This window comes from Dasypus novemcinctus, chromosome 4 (genome assembly GCF_030445035.2).
Source record: "Dasypus novemcinctus isolate mDasNov1 chromosome 4, mDasNov1.1.hap2, whole genome shotgun sequence".
Lineage (NCBI taxonomy): Eukaryota > Metazoa > Chordata > Mammalia > Cingulata > Dasypodidae > Dasypus > Dasypus novemcinctus.
The window spans coordinates 84052279-84076972 of record NC_080676.1 but is presented as its reverse complement, the minus strand read 5'-3'; the positions used below and the strand labels follow the sequence as shown (position 1 = coordinate 84076972).

General features: G+C 36.5%; 1 protein-coding gene across 2 annotated transcripts in view; it reads right to left on the bottom strand.

The window, feature by feature from the left end:
- The window catches only part of LSAMP (limbic system associated membrane protein), a 1652779-nt gene that overhangs the window by 1309413 nt on the left and 318672 nt on the right, over window positions 1-24694 (bottom strand). For both annotated transcript variants that reach the window (XM_058295791.1, XM_058295790.2), the window contains exon 2: window positions 15702-15796. The gene's annotated coding sequence lies outside the window, so the exon portion shown is untranslated. The remainder of the gene's footprint in view (window positions 1-15701; window positions 15797-24694) is intronic.

The window sequence follows — 24694 nt, the reverse complement described above, 5'->3', positions numbered from 1 at the left end:
TATACTTTCAATAGTAGTCATCCTCTATAAGCCAGGATTAAAGGTAAGGGATGCTATTAAAGAACTGCACTCCCTGATAGCAACAAAGATGGTTGGGTGAGAAAATAATAGAAGATAGGTAGCAACACTTAATCATTAGAAGCAAGACAGTATATTCAATTATTAAAATAAGTGGCATTTTGACAGTAAAAGCCAGGCCAGAAGAATGGGGAGATGGAAGTGTGGGGACAGAGAGATCTACTCACACAATGTTGTGGAAAACATTAATAGAACACAGTATTCTCAGAAACAAGTCAGATGGTCAGCCAACAAAGATATTGCTCAATTTACTGAAGCTCCCTTCCTACCAAAAAATCAAGGAGGTATGATCAGGAGACTAAAGGAAGCTACTGAGAAAAGTAGCAATTATAGACCTGAGCCAGTTCTCAGACCAGGAACTGTCTCGCTGAAAGAGAGGCTGAGTGTTTATGAGGATGAATCCTGCAAAACTACCTCTTCATTTGGGCTAGAGCCATTTATTGATGTAATCATACACTGGGGAAATGGGATACCCAGACATTTCAAGGGCTCTTGGAAAAAGGTTCTAGGTGGCATTGTTACCAATTGACTTTAAGTTTCATAATAGCCAGAGTTAGAATAAGGGTATATGGGGCCCAGGTACTAAATGGAGTCCTGGCCCAGGCCAGCTCACAGTGGGTCTACTGTGTCCACTGATTCACCAAGTGGTTATTTCACTGGGCCCTGACAATTAGGATGGACACACCTAGTCATTGGTAAAACTCCACATAAGTTCCTTGATTTGATGCTCACAGCTATCACAGTAGGAAAGCCTCTGAAACTACCCCTTCCTTATCCAAAATGGAAAATTATAAACAATATTGCATAATGTGGAAAATGGCAGAGTTAGGGTCATTTATTCACCAGTCTGACCCTATGAAAAACAGGACTACTTCGAACTACCAAAACAATTAAGTGTTAGCCTCAATTGCAGCTGATGGGTCAGATGAAGTATCTTTGTTAGAGCCAATTTAATTGCCTCAGATACATCATATGCAGCCAGGTACATGGTATGTAGCCGCTGGTCTAGTGGTTGTGTTTGTTTCATCCCTATCAGGAAGGAGGAGCAGAAGTAGCTCACATTCATGTAGGACAAAGAAGAATACTACGGTCTTGCCTTAAAGCTATATAAAATCTTCCATCCTTTGCCACAGTACACCCCAAAGAGATTTGGAACATTGAGACATTTCACAGAAGATCATATTGGTACCCTCTATTGAGAACATTATTTTAAATGAACCCAATAAGCAAAAATTGATGGAGGTTTTGACAAGACATATGAACTGAAAATATTCAGGGACCTGTTTTATCAGTCATGTTTTTTAGGGACCCAGTCATCTTGGGCATATCAGGACATCCTTTCCAAAAGAAAAGACAAATTATAGCATCATGCAACTCTCAGCACTAAGTAAGAATAACGCTTGGTAAGTCTTTTTGGTTTCAGATCACAGAATATTTACACTTTAAAAAACTGTTCTGAACTATTTACTGAGTGATGTAGAAGGCTGCCAGCTATGAGAGGGGATCAGAGTAGGAAAGTACTCTGTAGTAGATCGTGGTTGCAGTGCAGGCAACTATGCCACTCGGACCACATGACCCATCATACCCTATGGAATTCATTGTGTCTATAGGACATTTATGAAGCTTATGGTAAGCCTTGATAGGAGGGTATAATATAGATCCTAAGGATTCTAGAGCAAGATTATGCTATCTACAGCAAAGAATCAAATACTGTTTGAAAAACTCTTGATCCCTTATAGAAATCCAGTGTCAAGTGGTGAGATATTAAATGAATGAATATTGGCTAGAGGTGCCCATCATGAGCTGGGTTCTGTCAAACCTACCAAGTCATAAGGTAGGGTGGATTCAGCAATAATTCATCACACAATTAAAGTGATAAATCTAGAATCAGACACAAATGACAGAGTACACATAAGCTGTGGAACAGGTCGTTTAGACCCATGTGTTGAAAGAGAACCCTTCTTCAGTTCACACTTATGACTGCATGAGGTGGTAACAGAGTCATTTATCATCAGCTGATGGTGAGTTTGCTTCATGGATGGGACACCTCAATATATGTGTTCAAGCTGAAGATGGACTGCTATTCCATTACAGTCCCATTTAGGGGTGGATCTATAAGAAAGACATGAGGGAAAATTCACTTTTTGGGCAGAAGTTTGAGAGGTACACTTCATTACCCATTTTACGTGGAAATAAAACTGTTTTGAGATAAAATATATACTGGGACTCAAAGACAGCTGTGAATGCCTTAGTTGGTTGATCAGGGGTCTTTAAGAATGATTGAAAGATTTGGTTCAAGAACATCTGGAGAAGCATATGGATAGATTTCTGAAAGTCCACAGAGTGTGCAGAAGTTTGAATCACATAATAACATTTACCAAAGTGCATCTACCAAGGATGGGACACTAAAAAAATTAAAATAAATAAATAAACTGAGCCATTTACTAGACAATAGTCATGTCTGTCATTGGCCATCCCAGTGCTGGAACAATGTGTGAGTGAATGGAGAAGCCTTAGTGGCAGGAATGGAGACTGTGAATGGATTCAATACCATGGACTCCTACTCACCAAGTCTGATCTAGCTATTGTTGCTGCCAAATGTCCAAATTACCATCCACAGAGACCAGTGCTGAGTTGCTGAAATGGCACCATTCCTTGAGGAGACTAACAAGTTACTTAGTAGCATTTGGTTACATTGGGCTCCTTCTATTCCTTGCCTCAATTGGGACAACCCTGAAATGCCACCTTAGCTCCAGAGCTTCATGTAGAAGGGACTGAGGCCTTTGTTGCAATTACATCAAAGGTCAGCTTCTGCCTCTGCCTTGTCTTAAGTCCCTCACACATCACAGGTATAGTTCTGTGATGAGAATGCTCCCCAATAAATCTGCAAAGAAATTTCTTTGTCATAATATGTTTCTCCAGTAATCCAAACTAAGACAGATAATAAGGTTCACTACATTCCACTGACCTGAGGTAATTAACCTTCAGAAGAAAACATGAATTAATATCAGTGGTCATTTCCCACATCTGCAAACTCAACAAAATGGTATTGCTTCTTACTTGAAAAAAAGAACTTTCCTTTTGCTCAAGTGTGAGTTAGCAGCAATAATTTGGAGAAAGAAATTATTTTATTCACATTCTATTGAAATGATTCATTGTCTCCCGGTCATGAGTTAGAATCTCATGGAATTAGGTCCTAGTATGAAGTCCATAAAGGTAGTCTTATAAGGGCTTCAAACAAGTAATATCGTCTAATTTTGCACATTATAAATATGATGTTCTGAGAGATTAGTTGCCTTGCTTAAGCTACATAGCTGGGTTAGTTTTGAAAGGGAAATCAGAAAATAGATCTAGTGATACTTTTTTATTAATGTGCTACCCTTATAAGTCTTTGAAATATAATCTACTCTTAGTAAAATAAATTATTTTAGTAGGAAATTTTCACCTATTAATGAAGAGGTATTTGCTGAAATATCATGTGCATTTCTAAGAATATTATTATAAGCTGTTCATATTTCCATGTGGAAAAATGAGAGTTGTGACCCAGCAAATTTTCAGTGGAGAGAGAAATGGAAAGATTTGTTTTTAGGCCACATGTAATCAAACTATTGAAAATATGGGGGAGTCTATCTGATCCCACATTTCCATGGAGGAAAAAGTCTTTCTGTCAAAATCCTCTTAATTGTATTAAAAAAAAAAAAAGAGTATCTGATACTCATATACTTCAATAGTCACAATCTTTACCATCAGATAAATGTTTTAAAAATCAGCCCACGTTTCTTAAGCAGCAGTTTATGCTTATCAAAACCTTAGCTGTTACCATTATGTTCTTTTAACTACAGTTAGGAAATGGAAATTCTATGTGACTTATTTATAACTGAATTATCCACTGACTATACATTGTACATCTTTATATTATAAATAGCTAACTAGATTAAGGAAATACAATATACATAGCTGATAAATAGCCCAGCTAGACTCTACTTTCAAAGTCCATTCCATTTTTGCTTTATTATAAATTGAGAAAAAAATATGTAATACACAGAAATATCCAGAGCATACAACTATAATTTAGCACCAAAAAGAGTGGGAAAGAACAGAAAACAAAGCACTAGTCAAGAAATAGAGAAAGTGAGAAAAATGGAATTAACTTTGTTTAATGACAGAAACAAAGAAACCAAATTTGAAAATAACCAAAGGAAAAAAAAGCAGTGACATTTCCAAGGACAGTGATGATCTTCTCTTTAAATAAGAGTGATTTTTCTCTAATGGTTGAAGTATTTGACAAATTACAAAAATGATGCAGGGGAAAGTGTACTTAGTAACACACAGAGTCAGTGTGGGGAAGAAATGAACTCCCAGTCAGAGGAATCAGCTTAGAGCACTGGCTTTATCTCTGGCAGCTGTGCAGCTGAGAAACTTCATAAACCTCCTCTATACTTTAACATTTTCATGTGAAAAATTAAATCATGGGTAAAACTGATTTTGAGTCCTTCCAGGCCTACAATTCTATGGTTATTCTTGTTTTTTCATGCTTGATATTTTAGGAGATATAAAATGAGAGTAATTTAATATATTTAATAATTTTAGAACTATTTAGTGAGCAGACTCTTAATAATGATTTCTATTTACATAGAACGTTATACTATTACAAGTCGTTTTCACATCCCTTAATGTATTTGTACCCACAATGAAGGTGTGAGATAGGTAATATTATCTCCATTGTATAAATGAGGGAATGTACACTTGGAGAAGTTAAGTTACTTGTCCAATTCACAATGTATTAAAGGGCAGATAGAACTCAAAAGCAGGATCTTCTCACTCACAAGCTATTCCACTATCTAAGTTTCCTCACAAAGGAAGAGTTTCTTTGAAAGGAGGTTTCACTGGATTTAGAAAATACTCATCACTCCCAAATTATTTTGGAATTCTCTTGACTCTGCAGTAGAGGGCAGGGAAATATTGGAATACTGAAAGTCCAAATCCTTATGTGCATATGTAGATTACATCATCTGGGTGGGTTCCCCTACATACACAGGCTCATATTTTCATTATATTTCAAAATATAGGTTTGATTTAGAAAAATTGAGAAGGCCAAATTTCTGTTCTGTAGGATACACTTTGGGAATTTTATCTCCTAACAGCTCCTAAAGGCCTTAGAAATTTTAGAATTGAACTTTTACATGTTATAGATGGGGAAAAATGAAACCCAGACAAGTCAAGTAACTTGCTCAGAGTCACACAGTTAGTGACATGGCTCATGATTCAAATGAAGAGTTTCTGACACCCACCAGAGTGCTATTTCATTTCACACACTATTTCTGTAAATTAATATGAATTGGAATTGTGAAAATGGTTCAGTGTTGCCACAAAGTCAGTTAAACTGATTTAAATAATTCATAGAAAAATGTCTTGCCAAATCTAAGATATTCATTTACCAGAGTAGGTTTTACAAAAGCTCAACATATTTTTAAAATCTTGTTAGTTTTCTGAATTCATCTGGGGAAACAGAAATTTATAAAACAATTTAATGCTTTGTCTTCATTTACAAATGTGGAAATCTTTATGAAACTAGAAAACAGGGTTTCATGGAGAAGAAAGGAATAGAAAGCCTATCAACTGAGTGCCTATGATGTGCCAGCTACTTTACACAGAGGCCTTTATTTAGTTCTTCCCATCCTAAAATAAATTTATCCTTAGCTTCATTTCTAAGAAGAGGTAAGAATAAGGCTCAGAATGTCAATTCAGATGTCCAGGTCACATGGCCAATCAGTAGAGGAGCCACGAGATTTTAACATATTTTGTCTAGAGAATTTACTTAATGCTTTCATCTTCCTTGTTGCCTTGTAAGAAATGGGAATAATAGCCAATAATATCATAGGGCAATGTTGTGTATCACATGATAATTATTAAAATATTTTGTGAATCATAAAGTGTTTATGTACATACAAATTATTATTACTATTCTCAGTGAATAGCAAATATATCTTTATACTTTCCTTAATTTTTAAGCCTGCAAGTAACACACTTAGAGACAAATAAATTCATGAGGGAAAACAATAAGAGAATTATATCTTTGTTGTTTTGTTCTAAAGGTTCCACATTACTAATATTTTTTTTCCACATTACTTTTAAAGTTGGACTCTAGGCCTTGATCATAGCTGTTGATCAAGTTTGCGTAAAACTGAACATCTTTAATGAGAACTGCTGGATTTATGGAATTCAAAATTGCTTTGGGAAATGAAAACACAATTTCACTTATTAACGGTCACTAATGACCTATAATCAAGGCAACAACTATCAGGCAAATAAATAAACAATTAGCTGGTTTATTTGAAATATAAGCAGAGGATAATCTAGCAATTTGCTTATTGTTCTTATATGTTTTTTACCTCACAACTCCATAATGGAAAAGCTGGATATAAACAGAATGTTTTTATATCAAATTATATTTTAAATAATGTAGGTAAGAGTTTGTGCTTACCTTTTCATTTAAATTCTAGGTACATCTACATTTTCAGTCTGTTTCCATAAAATAGACATTAACCAATTAAAATACAGTTCCTTTCATGTATGAATGATATACTTCAATTTTTAAAAATGAGAAAAAATAGTTACTCCCCACTTATCCCCAAAAGGCCCAGATTGTCAGAAGTCTCTGATAAAGGCCCCAGCGAAGCCAAAAATATCTACCCCAAAGCCGTATTAAAGCTTTTAGGAATTCATGTGGAACCTTATTGACTTTTTAAATATGCCATTCTTTTAGACCTTAGTTATCTGGCTTCTCAGTCTCTGATAGATTAGTAGAAGCAAACCAGAAAAGGTCAAAAACTGTCTGAGACAGGTAATGTATGAGCAGAGGTGGTGGCTGACAGTCTTTCACCATACTGTCGAAAAACCAGGTCCATAATGACCATTCTGAGTCTCTGAGAAAGAACTAAATGATGTTAATGATGTTTGGAATTTTTTTTGGTTATGTAATACATTTACAATTATTGGTCTCAAATGTGGTTAAGTTCGGGTAGCTTTAAAATTCAGGCCATTATACTTTTTTCATAACCTACAAAATGTTCCGGGCAGAGTATAAACTATAATGTAAACTATAGTTAACAGCAATGCTTCACTATGTGTTCATCAATTGTAACAAATGTACCACACTAATGAAAGATGCTGTTAATGTGGGAAAGTGTGGCAGGGGGAGGGGTGGGGTATATGGGAATCTCCTGTATTTTTGAAGCAGCTTTATATAACCTAAAGCTTCTTTAAAAGTAAAAAATATACATATTTAAATTCAGTGATTTGTGTGTGTGTAATTGCAATACATTCTAGGTAGGTACCATTTAAAAAGTGTCACAGTAAAGGAGAAGGAAGTCACAGGAAGAGAAAAATGGAATGTCCATTCTGAGAAGGTGGGGTACCTGTGATGGTTAAGTTCATGTGTCAGCTTGGCCAGGTTATGGTGTCCAGTTGTTTGGTCAACCATTGTTACTGTGAGGATATTTCATGGATAAATCATTAATAAGTTGATTGCATCTATGACTGATCACACCTACAGTCAACTGAGGAGATCACTACATCCAATATGTTGAAGGCCTTACAGGAAGAACTAGTGATTTCAGCACTCAGAAGGGAAAATTTTCATCTCTACTTCAGCCAGCCAGCTTCTCCCAGGAAATTCACTGAAAAACCTTTTTGTCAGAGTTCCCAGCTTGTGCCTTGCCTTACAGAATTTGGACTTGCCCATCCCCACAGTCACATGAACCAACTCCTATTTTTTAAAATCTCATAATATTTACATAATAATATATGCATATCCTGTCAGTTGTGTTTCCTTAGAGAATGCTGACTAATAAAATACCATACTCCAGAGTTTTGGTGACTGGAAAGAGGAGTGAAACAGTGAGTTGTCTGGTATGACAGGAGTACAGAGTCAAAGTAAGCCAAGCTCCAGCTGTCTCTTTTAAGGCTTTAATTATTGTTATAGTCTCCTCCTGCCCTATAGACTATGTTACTTGAGATATCACTCAGTTATTTATTAATATATATTGTTATGATTAAAAGGCCTATAATATGGTTTGGTTAAAAGGATAAAGGACTAGAGCATGGAGGCACTAGGTATGCAGGAAAGGAAAAGTCACTTATCTATGCTGAAACCCTACCATTAGCCATATGGTGCACTAGGTATTTCTTACACTTCATCCCATCTAATTTTCACAACAATCATATATCACCACAAGTGTCATTCTCACCTCAACTGAGAAAACTGAGATTCAGAGAAGTTAAATGTCATACTCATAGAAAAAGAGCAAATCAGTGACAGGGTCAAATTTCATACCCATACATGTCTGATATCACACCTGTGTGTGTTTATCACACCATATTATTTGCTTGGGATAATAAACTCTGAAGGAGGGTACATAATAGTGACTTATGGCTTCTAAAAATAAAATGATCAACTGCAAAATAATAAGGGTTGAAATTACTGAATAGATTCATTTAAATAAATATTTAGTGCCTGTAATAATTTATTATTACTGTTAACTGAGCAACTATTACATGGTAAGCAAAGTATTTTACATGCCCTATTAGTTAAGAATGACTCTTAGCACATTTTAACTTTTAACTGAGCAGCTATTACATGGTAAACAAAGTATTTTACATGCCCTGTTAGTTATGAATGACTCTTAGCATATTAAAAATGAGGAAACTCTGACCAAGAAGAGTTTAAATGATTTCCCACCATGACATAATTTTAAGTGGAGAAGCTGGATGAGCTAGTCTGTGCTTTATCCCACTTTGTTCTTGTGACTCTTTAATCACCCAAAGAGGATTTAGTTCAGCAGAAGAAAAATAGGAATTTGTACGGGACTAGGTCCTTAGCGATGTTAGTAGTAAATAGTACACTTCTCATCACCATATATAATCAGCTGTAAGTGTGTACATCTGTCTTTGGAGATAGACGCAAAGTAATGCTTCATGCTGTTCATACACCTATATAAAAAGCTATAATAGATAATAACTTTAAACAGCTTTACCATAGACAAACTTCTACTATTGCTCTCACTTTACTTTCAGAGTGACTTGGAGCATCATCTTTCTACTTCACTCATACCAAATGAGCTATTGGGACTGTTTCATTATCAGCAATGAAAATACTAACTGTCGCAAAATCTGCTCAAGGTTTTCAGATATTATTGAGTAAAGGACTGGAATAGCTATTTAGAGATCTGGCTCTAGTGCTGGATTTTTCAGTAATTCAGCCTGTGATTTTTGTATAATTCACTTAAGTAATCATTTTTCCCCATATGTTTTAATGATAGTTCTCGCATTGCCTGTTTTACTGGGCTGAAACAATAACTCTGGTCTAGAATCAAAAGACTAGGGTTTGAGCCTTGTTGCTTCTTAATTGTGAGGCAATGATCGACTCAAACCCTCTGAGTCTTCATTTTCTCACTTTAAAGTTTTGCTCTCCAGCTGACCTACCTAATAGGATTGTGTTGAGGATCAAAATGAAATAATGAACTGAGGGTGCACTAAATTCTATAAAATGTTGTAAGCCATTAAAAAAATCCACACAAGGGTCTTACATTTTATAGACATATTAAATATTTATAGCATGAATGCCAGACAAGGGCTAGTATTGAACCAGGGTTAAAACAACAGCCCCTGAGTCAGGTGGCCTGAGTTCAATAACTGACTCCACAACATACAGGATGAACAAATATGGGGAAATTACTTAACCTCTCTGTGCCTCTGCTTTCTCAGGTATGGAAAAGGGAAAGTAGGATTTGCCTCTTCTGGCTGTTGTAAAGATTAAATGAAATATTACACCTAATGTGAAAGACTCTGTGTCCAATTTTTGTTAAGTACTCCATTAAATAACAAAATTTATTTACATGAGTATTGTCCTAAGTTAAAATGAAAGCAATAAAATAAAAAGAAAGGTTGAGGAGGACTCAGTAGAATCTTCTACCTTTTGAAAGTGAGTATATGTGTCTGTGTGTGTATGTTGGGAGGGTTTTGTGTTTTTTAATTCTCCCCCCGCCCCCCATGTGGCTTGCTTGCTGTCTGCTCTCTGTGTCCATTTGCTGTGTGTTCTTCTGTGTGTCTGTATTTATTTTTATTTATTTCTCCTTTTCCCCTTATGGCTTGCTTGTTTTCTGCTCTCTGTGTCCATTCACTGCACACTCTTCTGTGTTTTTACTTGTCTTCCATTTTTTGTTGCATCACCTTGCTGAGGTGGCTTTCCGCGGCTCTTGTGGGCTGGGCGGCATTCTGGGGTGCTTGCAGGCAGGCGTATGGGCAGCCTGCCTTCACAAAGAGGCCCCGGGATGCGAACCCAGGGCCTCCCATATGGTAGACGTGAACTGATTGAGCCACAGCTGCTTCCCTGTTGGGAGAGGTTTTTAAAGTGGACACGGTTTAAATCAACAGCTCCTGCTCCATCCCTACTATTCTGAAAGAATAAAGAAACTGAACACTACCAGGGAGATTATCCAAGAACATAGCAAGCCACCCTTCTTCATTTTCTACTTCCTTCCCTTTGCTGTCTTCCTCTAACACCCAGCAGAAATACTGAAAGTAAAGAACAGCTGGAGAAGCAAGAGGATGAAAGTAATAGAGTAGGCTATGACAGTCATTCTATGGATTTTATTTATGATGTGTAGTATAATTGGGCAATTAAACACGTGCATATGCTATTCCTTTCTCTGCCTGGAGCATCCTGTGCTCCCCTTCCCTGCCAGATGAAGCTCAGAATTTCTTCCAAAACCTAAGAGGCTTTCCCTGCCATTCAGGCTGGTCCAAGGTCCTCTCCTCCGTTGTAACCCTAAATGAATGCCTATGTACCTCTCTCCCTGTATTTCATAGAATAGAAATAGCAACATTAAAATTATCTGTTTACCTGGCAGTCCCTTTCCAGAATATAAGTTCCTCAAAGACAGGGACCTTATTCATCTTTCTATCCTTGGTATAGTGCCTGGCATATAATAGGAACTCAATAAGCATTTATTGAAGAGGACTAAATTGTTTTTCATTTTAAATATGTCACTACATCTTGTTAAGTCTAAATCAATTCTGAAAGAAGTTCAAAATCTATTCTATAATTTTATTGACCAAATTATTACTCATAATATTGTTTTTATAATTTTTAATGACAGAAAATAAATAAATATCTGCTAACATTCAGAGTAAAAAATAATAATAATAATCATTCCACAGACATACTCCCCAAGAGCTCTTAACTTCTTATCATTTTCTATAAACAAGCTATCAGGTGTTGACTTAGATTTGTAACACAAATTAAAGAATTGGCTTCTGTTGGCTAACTCTCAGTGTATCTCCTGGATAGAATGCCCAAACAACTCTTTTCTAACTGCCTGACTCTAAGTTGTTTAAGGCACTCAACTAGAGTTATTTATTAACTAATTACATTCACTGCTCAGAAAAGGCCTTTCTTGCTAAAAAGGAAATGGATGTATATATCCCTGCTACAATTACATTGACCTGTATGGTAGCTCGTTCTTTCTTTCTTTTTTTATTTTACTTTGTTTACCTGACTATTTGGTTTAATCAGGAAAACTTTCAACCTTGGTAGAGAAGACCTCCAGCTCCTAAACAATTTTCCGGGGATTTGCACAGGCTTCTGTAAGGCCATAAACTGCTAACCTGCTTGTTTACTTTTGCACGATGATTGGCAATTTGATAATTTGTAATCACACAGATTTCTTATTCATGCTCCCTTCACCACCACTACCACATAAGTAATCATAAGTGGCAAATATAAAGCTATACATCAAAACTAGACAGTTATAATACATTTTCCTGGAAAAGAGACCTAGGTACTAAGACTGAATTTCACAAGAAAAATAATCACTTCTGGGGTCACTGTCTTTTACAAATATTCTTAATTAGAACTCCATTTGGCAAAATTTATGTACATCGTTATGCCCCAACCCTCACAAGGCATAAAAGTTAACAAAATATTGTTTTCCTCCTTAATATCTACATAGTCCAATGAAACAGTGGCATACACTCAGTAGTTTACATATGTACAAATTTGAATGTGTAATGCTTGTGAGCAAGTATTCCTTTATACTAAAAAGAAAATATTTAAAATTAAGAAAGAAATGCATCATCTACTCAACTGGAAGGGATATTTCCAGGAAATGATTAAAAGTAATAAGAAGCCAGAATTCAGGAATGATAGGGAGAAAACAGGATAAAGTTAAAACATATATTATAGAATTATCTTCATCCTTGACCAGGTAAGGACAGCAGCAGAGCTGGGGGCATCTACCTCCCCTCAACCAAAGAATCATGGGCACCTCTGGATCCATTTAAATATTTGTGCATTCATATTCCTGTGCACACTTAAGTTGCCATTGATGGTTATACAAAATAGGACAGACATTCTCTCGCTAAATAATGCAATAGTGATTTCATTACATTTGTCATTACTGAAAATTGTATTGTAGGAAATCCACCAGCCAATCACCTTCATAACCATTCAATTTTCTCATGTCCATCCAGAATGAAAGATTTGCTGTGCAGCTGTGTTTAAGACTATGTAATGACTTTAAATCTAGGACACAGACTCTTTTTGCATGTCCAATCGATTTGTTAGGAATCTGATCCTGTGCTAATATGGATGTGTGCATTAAAATTCATTCTTTGAAAATTGTATCTGAACTGGACGCTGCAAGCAGCCTTTGGACTATATCAGCTTGGTTTTTGCATTTACTTCACTTGCTAGAAGAGTTTATTTTTTTCTTTGAGAAGGAGGCTAATGCTTTCAAAGCATAAACTGAAAACTAGAAAATTTTCACATACTGGTATGGTAAATTCCTAAATTAGTATGTGTTGATATTAAAGTAGCCAGATTCAAATACGTAAAGTTTATTGCCCCAACTTCTAAGGAAGTCCATGCAGGCTTGGAACAATGAATTCTTACTGATTTTGGAATTATGATTTCATGCAATGAGCTCAAATAGCTATTCTACTTTGAATGCAAAAAGTACTTGAAATAAGACTATCAACCAAATCATAAACAGAAAATAAAGGAGGGAGTACACCAGGAAAGCAGGAATTCTGGGTGAGATAAAAGAAAAACAAGATCTTGCAGTTTCTAGAGTGCATATTCAGATAAAGAAACCTTTTTTCTTAATTTTCCTCCATTAACAAATCCTTGAAAACTCTAAGTCTAAACAATTTGTATCAACTGTCATCCAATGTTATGACTTTCTTGGTTTTGTCATCTTATGTTATAATTACACAGTCTTTATTTTAGATGTCATGGTAATAATCAATAAATTACTGCAACATTCCAAGTTCTGCATACAATCATGTTACTTCTCTACCTTGTTTTCATAATACCGTGACACAGTATTAAAACTCTGTAAACCAGTGTTTGGCAAGGAGCTGTTCAAATCATAACAGTGAATGAAGCATAAAAATGTCATGGTATGATTATCAGACCTGATAAAAAGTACTATAATTGTCACATCCTGATTATAACAGTTAGTGAAGAAGCCAAAATACAGTATACAACTAATACTGATAACATAAATATCTCATCTAACCCAGTTCAGTAAAATCCAGTTCAACCTGACCTTCAAAGGAAGAACTCCTGTGCTAAAAGAGTGACCTTCCTTTCTTGTTCTGTGAAAGGGGCATGAAATGTGGTTATCAGTTAAATGACTAAAGGTTGAAACACCAGATGATCAAGCAAAAGAAACCGGTAGAGCTCTAAGCTGTAAAGTCCTTGAAGGCAGGAGCTGTATTTTACTAACTTATCTTTCTGTCCATCAATTAATCAAACACAGGGTTCTGTGGGTTCTAAACTATATTTTTAAATTTAATTAATTGAACAAATTATGTAACATCACAGATCATCCTGCTTGGAGCAGAGTTCCTCAAGTCAACTAAAGCCACAACATTGGCATTCTGAGTCTTTCAACTACCATGTGGAGAGGCAGGATTGTAGTTTACCATTTGAGCCTCTCAAATCATTTGGAAAATGAGACCAGGTATGTATACATGCTTAATTAATTAAAATTAGAGAGTTATATATGCTTTCCATATTATTAACTTGTTTCTTCCCAAAATGCTGGTTATCGAAAGATAACTCTGTCTATTTATAATAGAAACATAGATAATAGATTCTTACAGACAGAGGAAAGGAGAGATTTATCGAGGCATCTTCAGACTATGAACAAGATTTGAAAAGTGAAAGGAAGACTCCAATGGAGAGAGAGATCTTGAGGAGTTGAATTTTCCAACTATCTCTCTCTTCTGTGTACTTGGTTTTACTGATTCTCCCTCCCTTCCCTCTTCTTTCACATTCTTCTATCTGGGCCCAGCTTTAGGAATAATCAAGGGAAGAAAGCCCTAAGATCATTCATATAAAAAATTATCAGATACTCCTTAAGACACAAGGAACTGGAAAATAACAATTTAATAGTTTCTCAAATTTGAATAATGGTTTATGCCTTTAACTTTTCTACTTACCTCCTCCAAAAAATGCTAAACTCTTGAGAGCAGAGTCTACTTCTTATTAGATTTGAATTTTCTTTACTTATTACTAACACTTGGCAAATACTTGTTTGGTAATAGGTTGATTTACATTTAATTATGCATATTTACATACAGACAGTATGTAAAAAAATGTGTCCATGTATAAGAATATTAAAATGTACTGATCATTGTATTGGTAACTTTGCAGGATGCTAAAGACACATTTTAGTCTTTCCTAAGAAACCAGATGTAAATAATTACCCAGCAAATAAGTGATTTCCTTTAGATATAAAAAGAAAGGTTATTTAAAAAGAATTATAATGGGAATTTCCCAGATACTAACTCATTACAACAGATTTCACTGTTGAGGATTAGAACAAATACCTTAATTTGGGGGTATATATTCAGTCTTTGAACAATTGGATGCATTTAGTAAATTAAATTTCTAAAATCTGATGCAATAATATAATCACATAAACCTTCCAGTTAATATTTTGGTGTATTTACTTCCCTTGCTTCTGTTTTCATGTGAAGTGTTTCCAGACTTCCTACTATAAATAGGAGTTAGAAAGTTGAGAGGAAGTATTTTGTCAGTCACCAGTTCTCAAGGAACCAGTTTGGAAAAGCTAACCTAGATTGTATAACCACTAATATCTACAGTACATTTCAACTGACTTGTAAGCTAGACTGGAAATCTAACTGGCTACAAATATATTTTAAACAGATAATTCTGTCATTAAGATGCACAATAAAGCCCTTCATATTCAAGAGGAAGAGAGTTATGAAAAGAAAACAGGGTTACAAATATATGTGCTATTTAGACTAAAGTATTTATGTTCATTATTGTCAGATCTGTTTAGAGTACATTTCAATTTTAAGCAATTCATGTATAATGAGCTTTCTGCTGAAGGTGGGAGGTAGAAGCAGTGGATTGGTTATGAGTGGTTATCAAATTCAGATACACAAAAGCACACAGTTCTCACAGACCTTGAGGTTCAAGCCAGATTAAGTTATAATGCAATAAACAGCCGTAACAGCACAAGGGCAAACTATAGCCTTGCTGGCCACGTGAAACACTTTCCGTGTATATGGAACAGCTGAGATATTACCATTGCAAGGATCCCTGCCTTCCTCTTTCTTCTAAGAGAATTCTGCCACCTGTGCAGTTTCTGCAGAACACTTCAGGAGATGTGTTTTCACTTACCTGAAAAAGAGAACAACAACAAAAAGCATTTAAACATCACTTCATGGTGAATTTGTTTTTGCCATCTTAATTAAAGGGGGAAAAAAAGCAGTTGTAGTATACAATAGACACATTTCTAAAATGTTGTATAAACATAGAAGATTTTTTAATTAAGCCCTGTTCTGCCATTGTCTTGACATTATAGTTTTCAAGATTTAAAAAAAATCCAGTAGTTCGCTGGTAGTCATCCTTGATAAAATCATTAAAATGCCTTGCACAGATCCGATTTTCCTGTACTACGTTTTCTCATTCTATCAAGAACAGTTTCAATCTAATGCCGTGGAAGGTGGTCATTACCTGGTCTCTTCATGTATTTAATCATTTATTCCTCATTCTTTCATTCCTTTATTTATTCAGTAAATTTCTACTGATGCTTAGTGGGTGCACTTTACTAGGCATGGGGGGTCAACCATGATCAAGATACTTACCCTGACCTTAAAGATGCTGCACTGCATCTTATCATACTTGGAGGTAAACCCTGCATCTGTCAAACAGGACTGGACTCCCTACCCTTCAGTACCTGGCACACTCAAAATTCCAACGTAGAAAAACTTTAGCTTTCTTTGGCCTTCAGTTTTATGCTCAGTTTGCAACATTACTGCAAAGACGTGTTTCCTAGCCAGAGGAAACATAATTTGGGGCAGAACAGGGAAACCTAGGGACATAGTAGTAAACAGCATCTCAGCAGGCTGAAAAGGCATCAGGAGGGACTTGCACCACCTGCACACTGATGACCAGACCCAGACCCAGCTCCTAGCAGCCCTCGGCATCAGCACCACTGTAGATGACATTTCCCTTTGGCCTCTCTCAGCAGTGTATGGAGACCTTATAAAGGTCCTCAGCTTAACTGAACTTGGACTCTCCCTTCCTCTCCATGAGCACTCTAATCTCTCACTTTATTCTTAGCCTCCAATTACTACCCAGGCATCAAGGCTTGTATGCTGCAAACCAAATGAGCCAAAAAGTAGTCCCAATATCTAGAGGAAGAAGAAAACACTTTCTGCTCAGGGAATTTATACCTTTCCTATCTGCCATTGAATGTTACTGAACTGTATTCTATTTTAACATCCACAATGAACACTGAGAGTTTTTGCCTTTCATCCCACCCACTCTGAGAACAAGGACTGAGTTCCTTTCAGTGGCCATTTGATAAATGAAGCTGTTATCAATGTATGATAGAAGCTACTAGACTTATCATAGAAGGGTTGAGAGATGAGCAAAACCACATTATAGCCCCAGTGTATATCTGCTGTTTTGGCTGAGGCCAGGCCAATGCACTCTAGAAAATGAAAACAATTAGACGTGAACTGGTGAGTGAGGCAAGTGTTAGGGTGACTGCATTTAGAAAGGCAGCTAAGACAGCAAGGAATAATTTTTTGGCATTAGAGTTTGCTCAGTTTGAGAAGAAGATATGTGTCAACTTCAAGGTTTTTCAAGATATTTGTTTCATTCATTTGATTTTGAGGTGAGTTAAGAGTTTTAAAGATTCAAGTTCCTCAAAGGTATCAAATAGTAAATTTGCTATATAACACCCTTAGTTATTAAATGGATGTGAATATGTATTGAAAACTCTAAAATATTATAGAAATACAAAGTACTTTTCCATACACTATACTTGTCCTTATGTAACCAAGAGCCAGTGGATGACTTTCAACAAATCCCAGCAGAAAACAGGCAAAGCTGAGGAGCAGTGCAGCTCAGTGGTTGAGTTCCTGGTTCCCATGTATGAGGTCCCAGGTTTAATTCCCAGTTCCTCCTTAAAAAAACAAAAACAAAAACAAAAGACAAGGGAATCTGTACCCAGGTACTAGTGGAAGAACAGGATTACATTGTATTTCACATTTCCACACTCTCACTTGTGGTGAAGAAAAATATGTATATGTGGCTCTTCTTATCTTTGAACACTGGCTTTTCTTAGTCAAAAATCTGGAGAATAAATAAAGCAATCAGACATATTCTGTGACCTCCAAGTCTAGCCCACCACAACTATATTTCCTGGCCAAAATATTGACCTTTCTGAAGGGTGGTAAACTAGAGGCTGGTATATTTTAATTTAGTCTGGAAAGGGACCATAATAGGGCTGGAAAAATGATAATACTGAAGCTCAATGACTCCGCTCATATCTGCAAGGCTTCAATTCTCCTGAGACCAGTAATAGCTAATAGAAATGACAGGCTGAAGTTACTGAAGATACTAGTGAAGCCAAAAGCAGAGATAATCAGACATGCCCATGGCCCAGCGTGGAGTGATTGAGTATGCTCCAGAGTGAGAATGCCTGGATTTGAATTCCACTTTGTTTCTTATGAGCTTGGGTGTTAAACTATTTAAGCCTCAATTTCCTCATCTGTAAGATGGTAATAATAACCATACCTACATCATAATAGTGCTTAGTCTATGTCTGTTCATATTCAGAGCCCAGTATTTGCTAGCTATTATTTTAATTTTCTCTTGGATAATCTCAGCTGCAGCTTCTTTGCTTTGCTGTGAACTTAAGGTAAAAGAGGAAAAGGGGGCTACATATACAAAAATTCATATGTAATTTAATTTTTCACATATAACTTTTATAAATGTTAAAGTTTATATAAATTTATAAAATTTATATATAATTTTTTTTTTTAAAGAATTGGGGACAGAAGTCTGAAAGTCATTTAAGTTAAGCTATAGAGTCTGTGGGATTTTCTGAGAGAAAAGACTTACCAGGTAAAAGTAACAAAGCAACAGGGAGATGTCAAAAGTGGGGAACACAGGCTTAATGAAGTCTGATGACATGAATTCCAGCCTCAACCAGGTTGAGATTTTACAAGTCAATGCCAATCTATTATTCATTACCCAAAATCTATCAGAAGCAGCTCTGTTCATAACACCATTTTTTATTGCTAATTTTGGGGAGAAAATAGTATAGGGGACCACGTTTGGAAGAAAGTGTCATTTGCGTTCTTATCTGATATCACATCTGTAGAACCCCTGTGCTCACAGGACAGGGACAGCCCTCTGAGTCAAACATCCCTGGGGGGGTTTAGTAAAACTGTGAAACTGAGCAGCCTTTTTTTTTTTTCAGGTTTTTTTTTTTTCTTTAGGTTGTCATTGCAGTGAAATGATGAAGTTTTAATAATGTTGCAGTGCCAAGATTATTTTCAATGAAAAGAGAGAGAAAGGCTGGGAGACAATGTGACCACATGATAGACTGGTCTTTGTTCCAGCACCTGGGGCAAATGGATGCCTACATGCCATAGGACTACATATTTGAAAGTTATGAATCAAGATAACAAGTTGATAATAAAAATACACACTCTTTTCCCACTTTCACAATATACCTACGTAATGACCTGTTAGGCCAAGTTAAAATTTAGAATTCTAAGACTACTTGGAACTATGAAGCAGAGCACAGTATCACAAGGAGAGAAAGCTTGAAACAATGCTGGCCCCTGACTCTTCCCTTTTCTTTTCACCCCCAGCTGGGTCATACATGTCGAGGAGACCCAAATCCATTTGGTCACCTCGGGCTGTACACCCAAGCTTTGTCTACCCCCATGTTAACAAGTTTCCCTTGGCTACCCATCTAGCCTAGAGATGTGCCCACTAATTGTGCAGTCTGCTCTTGAAAGAACAGATCCAGAGAACAGTTTCACACCGACCCTGCATAGAGGCTCAGGGATATCTGAGCAGGGGATTTTGGAGACATGTAAACCTGGATAAGAGTCTAGGAGTGGTACAAGTCCTGGGTGGGTGGGCATATCCCTTTCTCCAAAGATTCTTTGCCCCTTGAGGAGAGGTAGCCAGTGAGGACTTTATAAAGCATGAGACTCATGGAAGAATCCCTTTTACCTGGGGCTAAGAATTTTACTGCTCCATGGAGCCTTGGGTAACTGCCACAAAAGAAAAGAAAACAAGATTTTCGGAAATAACCCAGGTCATTACTGCCTTCCAAATGAATATGAACATCAGCCTTAAGAAACTCTTTACCATACACTCTAACAGCATCCCTACTACTTTCTTCATTTTTGTTATTCTTTTTTTCTTCCCCCTTCCAATGCTGTAATCCTTTCTTAGTTTTCAATCAGAATTTTTCCATAAGGCAACTTAATGGGGTAGCTGCTTAACAATTGTGGGGAACATCAACAATTTAAACCAAATCTCCTCCCAGGGTGCTTGGAAATATATAGAAGAATGTGTCCAAATTGGAAAATGGCCAAGCATTGAAGATAACCCTGCACTTTCTCAAAAATGTTTTGGGATCTTCCACCACCACCCACATTCAACCCTGGGTTTTAAGTCTCTTCTGAAGAATATAGCTACAAGAATCCAGGACTACAGTGTAAGAAGCAAACAATTCAGTGCTGATTCATGAATATTATCCCTGGAAGGGTGGTTTTCACCAGAGAACTTCCATTGGAAGTTTCACATAAATCAAAATCATAAATAAATAATATAATGTAAGTACTAAATGGACCTATCATCCCTAAGATAGTTTAATCAAAGCTTCAGGCATTCTGAAATTAGATTTGTTTTGATTTTCTTCTGGCTCCATTTTTTACTTCATGATAATGAAACAAAAGCTTTTATAAAAACAGACAAAAATGAATCATTGCTACCTCAGGTAAATGCCATTCATGCTTCCTCAGAAAATCACCTTTGAACCTAATGTAATCAAAATAATGTCAGGAAAGTTCTAAACTCTTGTTAAGTAATCATTAATTATTTATTGGTATAATCTACTGCTTTGGAATAGATATAACTCTTAGGCCTGAAAAAATAAAAATAAATAGATTTTCATTTGTTGGGGCTGTTGAGTTATAACTGCATTTTATTTTTCAATTAAAGGAAGCGCCCTATAGAAATGTCACAAAAAGGCAGAATTTGGTCAGGCCTATATTATCTACATGAATATGGTGAGCCTGAGTGATAATATAAGTATAGCAACTCTACTTCCAGTCAATATCTATGTTGGGCACATTAAGAATGATTTGCGAGCCAGCATCAGGACTCATCCCAAAAGAAGAAATAGGGGAAGACCCAGCCAGGACTGCCTAACCCACCCTACAAAGGAGCCAGTTGTGATTCCAAAGAAAGAAGTATTAAGCGCCAGGCCAAAGGCATTTATTAGGGGAACATATTTACAGAGAGCTGCAGCTACCTTGTTACAGGCAGCGAGATGGCAAGAAGTTCATTTGACTATGTTCACACTTATGGCAACTGCTCTACAGATTAAATACGGTTGGGGAACAAAAGTGGCTAAATGCCAGAGGCTGTGAGCAAGTTTTGAGAAAGGATCTTGGTATGTACTCTTTTCTCAAAACAAGATGCGCTCAAGGCTGGCAGCATTCAAGGTTATATCAAACAAAACTCAGCATGAATCTAGGGATTTAGGAGGAGGGATGTTTGAGAAAGAAGCAGGGGCAAGGTCAATCCTCAATCAGGTAGGAGATACTATATGGAACATACAGTAGTGCTGAAACTGTAAGAATGAATGAATGAATGCTATCATATACTTAAGTACTCTAAGATACTCTAAACATAATAAAGATAGTCTTATACTTACATGATACTTCATAATTTACCAAAAAAAACCTTTTGTACAATTTACCTCAGTTGATCACTGTGTGCAATGCTGTTTCTAGGAAACTTTCTCATCCCTTACCATCTGTCTTCCACATTTTTCTTTTGTTTCATCTATAAGCCAAAAATGGGGAATGACTCTTGGACATAAGTTCTTTCCACCACTTTTTCTAATAGTAACCTGTGGAATTTATATGTAAATGTAAATATTTTGCATGGGACAATTAAAAAAAAATTCTTCACCTGGAAAATGTATTTACCTTTCTGAGGTCTTAGTAACATTTTATTTCAAAATTAAAGATCATAGGGAAGAAGCATTTGCTTGGCCAGTTATGGAAACAAACTGGTCTCAAAACTTTCCCCTTCCTTTTATTTTACATTCTGCCTTATCTTTATTTCCACCTTCTTCCTCAGTTCCTCTGATAGACTGAATGAGATTATTCCTTTATTCAAACTCCATAATTTTTACATATTTATTATTTACTTTTATTCACTAGGTTCCACAAATGATTAAATGACAAACCACTTATCTTAGCTGCATTGTAAATATTTCTACTTCTAGTCCTTTAGTAATTTCTCACTAAACAAAATAAGCACAAAAGTTACTATCCAGGATTTTAAACATACACTTATCCCTTCCACATCAGAATTTTCCCATCACAGTTTCAATATACTGCAGGTTGGCAAAAGAAATTCAATGAGAATTTTGGGGGAGTTTTGAGGAAGTCGCAAATGACACACAGAGGCCCGCAGAGATAAAGAAAGTTTAGAAATTCAGAATTGCATAAAATGTATGTACCATTACGTATATTACCTTGCATATGTATTTATTTAATAACATAAATGTACAGCTACATTTTATTTTCTAAAAATTAAATCGTAGTAAAAAAACAATGGTTCTACGCACTGTTTGGGGATGCCAAGCATGTTTATGGCAATCTCGCACATGATATCTCACGGTGATCTTTGCATCTCGAGTTCCAAATATCTTGTGTTGCTTAAATGCCATCACCTCTATTAAAATTATGGTTCCCAAGCTTAGTGTTCCTAGTAGCTTGGGAAGTGCTACCAAGAAACAGAGGAAAGTGATGATCCTGATGGAAAAAGTAGAAATGTTAGATATGTGCTTCTTTTAGGCTAAAGGGCTGCTGAGGTTGGCTGCCGTTAGGGTGTTGAGCCCACGGTAAAGCGTATCCAGAAAAAAAAAAATAGAAATCTATGAAGCCTCTGCTACAGCTACAATAATGAGTTCAAAGCATTTGCAGAAACTCAAGATCTGCATCTCCCTCCCCAAGAAATTGCAACATTATCTGGGGTGCAGGATTGTTACAAAAGTGGAATTCTGGTAGACTCTGGCATCATACAAGTAATGGGTTAAGTCCTTATATGATACCCTAAAGGTAAATTAAGGTGAAGGATTTTTACCCCTATGGATTTTCAGGCCAGCAAAGGCTGGTTTGAAAATTTCAAAAACAAAACAAAAAAACGTTTGGCCCGTGCAAAAACATTTTTGTGGATTTTCCTGATCTCAGGCCACCATACCCATAACCCCAGCGATGTGGAAGGAATAACTGTATTACAACAGTATTTTACTAAACCTTTCCTCATGGTTTTGCCTGTATCACTTACCTATCAACATGATTTATACCAATGTTTATTTAATTCCAACTGTGCTTTTTAAAATGCATTGTCCACCCCTCAAAAAAACAAAACAAAACAAAACACCAAACTAATCTATTTAGTTTGTTTTCTGGTATGTCTATCTCTCCCTGCTTCGTGGCAACTGAACTTCTATTCTCTTCCTTCCTGCCATCATTTAAAACACCTTTATTCTTTTAATAACTTTTCAATAATAAAACAAGCCTCCCCACTCTACAGATGAAGCAAAAAGAAATTAAGAAACTTGACTGAACTAATTTAACTAGCAAAAGACTGAACCAGGAGTGAATTCAGTTACCTGACGTTAAAGACCTGCCACTTAACCACTATGCAATACTCTCTAGGAAATATCCTCACCCCTTGCCATCTGCCTTCTACAGTTTCCTTTATTCCATGTATAAACCACAAATGGGGAAAGGGTGATGAAGCATAAAGAAGCAGAAGGAAAAGGCATTTATGAATATTTTCTTCAATATTATAGCAATTGGTATGTGCATTACAGAGTGAAGGCAATTCCCATGCTTTTCCCTAGTGTTCTTCACCAGCGATTCTGATTTTGTACATGCCACAGATCAGGCCCTATGATGAAGGTCTTTTCTCACACATTGATGTATCTATTATCTAAGAATCGTCCCAAGTTTAATTTCACTGAAATGCAATTCTGATCACACTCCTGGTTTTTACAGGTAACTAACCTGGCTTTATTCTCTGCTAGGCCTGAGAGTTGGAGGTGCTGTGGTAGTTGACCCTTTAGCAGATACATCTCCATAACTATTGTGTTTCATCTCTCTCAGCTCCTGCTCCCCCAGGCTCTACCCCTTCTCTTTTCAGCAGGGATGCAAGTGCAAATTGCATTATATTCCTCTGCTCCATAAACGATGTCAATTTCTCTGCAAACAATATTAAATATGGTAATATTCCTTCTCTTTTTCTTCATGTATTACATTCTCTAACCTCAGTCATACCGATCCTTGAAAGAAAACAACTGCAAAGGAGTCTGGGTAATGTTATCATGCTAATTTGTAGGAGCTAATCTGTAGGAATCTAACAGTAGCTATTAGAGTAGAGATCTCTGGAATATAAACATAGCAAGCCTTCCCCTCAATCCTTCCCTGCTCCTGCAGTCCAATTCAGCTGATCTCTTTCTCTACTGACTAGAGAGCATGACCTCATACTCATGCAGGCCTGTACCTCGCTCACCTTAAGAAGTAATTGGCAAGATTGGTTTGCTCTTCTGCACTCTACCTAGAATAGAAAGGAAAGGAATGGGTGCCTCTCTGGGAGAGATGCCCACAAGATGATTTGAGAACAGTTATTGGGGCCACACTTCACAAAATGGCCAAGTAGATAGTGTTTCCCTATCCCACAATAGGAATCTGTAGAACAAAGTTTAATTAAATAGCAATGACAACAAAGAGCTGAGTAATAATGCCAACGTTGTAGTTTCTCTTACCTACTTGCTACTGCTCCTAGACCTTCCTGAGTGTACTTTTGAACATCACCTGCCTCGAGGTGCTCTTCCATGTTTTCAACCCAGCAGCCCCTGGGGCCACACAACCACAGCACAGCTACAAACCCTAGAAAGCAGTAAGCCCTTCCCTATAGGATCTGCCCTCACTGCGCCCATTCTCCAAAGATGAAAAA